The sequence below is a fragment of the Triticum dicoccoides genome, chromosome 7A, assembly GCF_002162155.2.
Source record: "Triticum dicoccoides isolate Atlit2015 ecotype Zavitan chromosome 7A, WEW_v2.0, whole genome shotgun sequence".
Lineage (NCBI taxonomy): Eukaryota > Viridiplantae > Streptophyta > Magnoliopsida > Poales > Poaceae > Triticum > Triticum dicoccoides.
This window is the reverse complement of record NC_041392.1, coordinates 720,987,195-720,991,839: the sequence shown is the minus strand read 5'-3', so window position 1 is coordinate 720,991,839 and position 4,645 is coordinate 720,987,195.

The window sequence follows — 4,645 nt, the reverse complement described above, 5'->3', positions numbered from 1 at the left end:
ACTCCCTCTGTTCCAAAATAGATGACTCAACTTTATACTAATTTTAGTACAAAGTTGAGTCATCTATTTTGGAACGGAGGGAGTAGTGATATACCTTTGTTGACTAGGTTCGAGTAGTATTTACCTTGTGACTATTCATTCAGTTTTGGAGTATGACTACATTATGGAAACAATCTCCTCTCTAAGGTATTCCATGGAATATGTGGCTGGCTGGTCTTGCTTGGTCTTAACTTGAAACTTGCGGTTGGTTTTTGTGGTAGTCAGGACTCAGGAATAACTTTTTCAGGCGAAACCTTTTATGTAATTTCAGTCTAAAGTAGATTCAAACAATAATGCCTACACTTTCACTGATGGCCTGTTTTTTCTCTGGATATTGGGAGACCATCACATTATGTTGTTGTTTTTTGTTGCAAGGTCCTTGAGCGCTTCATCTCATGGAGATGTGAAAATGTAGGAAGGATGTTCAGAATAAAGGTATGACATAAAAAGGTGCTTGAGAATTTCTCTGCCTACCAGATCAGCATAGTGGGAAGAAAATGCAATGTCCTAGTCCATGAATTGGCAGCCCAAGCAAGCAGAAATGGGGATCAGGTGCTGACCGCCAAGGTTCGGACACACTGCGTTTTTTTTTCTATGCTTGATTGTAATCCCACCTCTGAGTAGCCTACTCATTGGTCCTAAAAAAAAGTATATACATCAGCAACCTACTAAGTGATACCCCATCCCTTCCGGTTTAAAGGGCCCAAACTCAAAAATATTTCCAGCCATGGTAGATGATGAATTATGGAACAAATTTTGTAGGTTGCAAAACTGTCCAATTAGGGCGCTTGTTGTCAAGACATCGTGTTTTCTGATGCTTTAATCTGCATAAACTGCAGTGCATGTGGCCGCTAAATGAGTAGAAACGGCTACATACAGTGGTAATGGTTCTTTTAGTGCGTCTCTAGGAATCTAAAAGTGTGGTGAAGAGGAATGAAACGGAGGTAGCAGATAGGCCCAAAAGAAAAGAAAAGGAGAGGAGGTACAAATTAATTTTCTTTCCTACTACCTGGTCGTTTTTCGAACCACTCATCTATTTCCCTCCAACAGAGAAAAAAACTGACAAAGGTGAGAAAGTGCATATTTAAATTGTAAGAAAATCTCAAAACAATACGTAAGGAAGATGCACACGGGAAAGGCACGCACGCCTGAACAGACGTCAATGCGGACGACTTGCACTCGTATGGTGCATGTCTGCCTCTCTCTCTCTTTCTGTAACAAAGCTAGGCCGCGAGGGAGTTGTCCACTGACATCGCTGAATTGCTAGTAATTAACCGGTCTTATCTCAGGCAATCTACTATTACAATTTTGCTGCGTGGTCAGATTATCTGGATGTACGGAGTAGATCTTTTCTTCTCCTGTAACATGTAGCCTGTTCTTGGGTGCACCTCACCTCCGCCATGGCTGCCGGCCGGGCCAGTGGTGAACCGTGAACAAGCCCGACTGTGCCTCTGGGAGACCGACCAAGACCGATGGCATCGATTACTTCTCGCGGAGTACTGGGTACCCGGCCAGAAATGGGCACGGGATCGATGCGTCCTGTCGTTCACCTGTGTGTCTGTCGCTGCTTTGCTTTGGCTTTACGCCAAGCAGGCTAGCTAAGACCGTTTCAGATTCAGTTCAGGTCAGCGCGCGGTTTCCCTTCTCTCTCTCGTGCTCTCGTGGAGTACCAGAGTAGGGCCTCAGCTGTGCCACTGTAGTAGTAGTAGTAGTACTAGTCCGTAGAGCACATGCACTTGATCCATGTACACGCACTGTGCAGGAGCAGCTGCATGCATGCTTGTCCGGACGGAGAAAAGAAGACATTTTTGTCCTCGCATCTCTTTCTTCCTTTCAGCTTCATATCTTTGCGGATCAGCACCTCGCTTGGGCTGAATTTCGTGTTTTGACCCTTTTGGCATACAAATTCAGGATCTGACCCCGGTTGAAAAAAAATTCGGGATTTGACCCTTTTTTTTATCGCGAGGGGCTCTGGCGGTTGGGTTACACAGCCTACCGCCAGGGGCCCTGGCGGTAGGGTACTTATCCACGTCAGCCTCACCAAACGGCTGTCGTTTCGTGCCGTCGACCCTACCGCCAGGACACCCGGCGGTAGGGTGTGCAACCCTACCGCCAATGTCCATGGCGGTAAGTGCCTAACCGTTATAAGCCAGCGAGGGCCGGCTTGTGGGGCCCATCCACGAACCCAGCCCCCATCTTCTTCTCCCCTGCCGCCGCCCGCAAGAACAGAGAGGGGAAGGCCTCTCTCATCCCCTCCACTCCCCCCATCCGATCTTCTTCGTTTGTGAACGCTTTTTGCGGATCGAGATGGCTCCGAAAGAGAAAAGTAAGCTCTCTCAATCCCTCCAATTTGTTTTAGTCAAGAAGCTTTCGATTCGACGCATTATTTGGCACAAGATGAACCCTATTTCATCTAGTAGATTTTGATTTTTGTTGTTTTTAGGTCTGTTTAATTAGGAGTAATATGATGTTTGATGTAGTTGAATATGATTTATGTGGTGATGTAGTTGAAGTTGACTATGATAGAGCCTATTTTGTATAGTTGATGAACCCTAGTTCATGTTAATATTTTTTGAATTATTTATTGATGTTTGATGTGGTTAAATATGTTTGAATATGATTGATGAGTTGATGTGCTGATGTGGTTGAATATGTTGGATTTGTTAACTAGTTTGAGGATAGAACCTATTTGGCACAAGATGAGGTGATGAGGTGATGTGATGATGTGGTTTGAAGATGAATATGTTGGTAATTTTTATATATGTTTTTACAGTTGTTGAAATTGATTGGTTAATGTTCATATTCATAATAGGATAGAATAACTAGTTTGAAGATGAACCGCAGTTCATATTCATAATATTTTTTTACATTTGTTGGATATGATATGATTGATGTTAGTTGAACGGTTTAATATGATATGATTATATGTTCATAACCAAGTGTTCGTGTTTTAGGAGGCCCCCCATTGGTCCGGCGATCGGCACTAATTACACTATGCTTGACCCGGCATTCGACAACGGTCATCGCACCTGTTACATCAAGAACGGAGTGGTAAATAGCACTGATCAACGTGTTGCATCACAATTTTGCCTTTTCAAAAGTTTTTTCTAACTATTTTCGTGTGCACATTGACAGATGCTTCCGCCCTTACGTATGAGGGGCCACACCAAGGTCAAAGAGATGAACTACGACAACCGCTACGAGCCATATTACAGGAGAGCCGGGCTCTTAGATTTCGTGCTCCAGTTCAAGCGTACGCCACCGACGCTTGTCCACACGGCTCTCATAGCGTTGGTGGACCGTTGGCGGCCCGAGACGCACTCTTTCCATCTCCCATGTGGTGAGATGACGGTGACACTCGAGGACTTCGCCATGATCACGGCCCTACCGATCAAGGGTCATGCTCTCATTGGGCGCGTGGATAGGAAGAACTGGCCAGACAGGGTTACCGCCCTCATCGGCGACTGCCCTCCAATCAAGAGTAACCGAACATCCGGTGTAGCACTGGCATGGCTCCTAGACCACCGGGCTGAATGCCCGCAAGATGCGGATCCGAGGACCTTGGAGCAGTATGCAAGGGCCTACCTGTGGTTTCTTCTCACAGAGGTGGTCTTTCCTGACTGCTTGGGGGACAACGCCCTATGGATGTACCTGGACTTCCTGGCCGACTGGGATGCAGGGTACAGCTGGGGGTCTCCTGGCCTCGCGTACCTCTACCGTTCGGTAAGACATCATACATCTCACCTATGTGTGTGGTTATTTAAATTGCTTTAAATTGTGTCATCTGATCATCACTTGTTGTTTGCAGCTGGATGACGCAACGCAGAGGACCGAGAAAACATCTGGGATGTGTGGGTGTGTCTGGGCCCTCTCGATTTGGAGTTGGGAGCGGCTGCCGGTTGGTCGCCCTGAGAAGCTGCCACGGACAGAGTGGGCGGAGTATGGCGAGGATGGCGACCGTTCTCGATACCCTACTGTTGCCTATTCTTGGGACAAGGTTAAGGTCTTCTCGGGCAAGGGAAGTGCGATGTACAAGGCCTTCACCAACGAGCTGGACAACCTAACATCTTTTCAGGTATACCAATGAGCGAGATAGTTTTAAATGTTTATACTTTCATGGTTGCTAAACAATCTTTGTATAGGTTAACTGGTGGCCGTACCACGATAGAGCTTGGGGGTTCGAGCTGAACGAGATGTGCCAGCGGGACCACCTTCTCTTTCGGTGCATTGTCCCGCTGATATGCGTGTACGTCGTCGAATGGCACCTACCACAACGTGTGGCGACACAATTTGGCGTATTGCAACACACACCACTGGCAAGGCCCCACGACACCGGCGATTACGACCTACACAAGTATGTGCTGCCATCTCTTTACCGTGATTTCTTTAAGTTCGACGTTCTTATGGTCTTTTGTGTTTTTTTGCTTGTTATGCCCCTATGCAGGAAGAGCAGGCAGTATTCTCAGTCGATATTGGACTGGGCTGACAAGCACAAGTCTTTTGTGACAATGTGGGACGAGAGGACGTTCCGCAAAGATGGGGAGAGATCAGGCATTTGCTGGAATGTGTATGAGAGGCACATGAATTGGTATGACGATGGCATCAA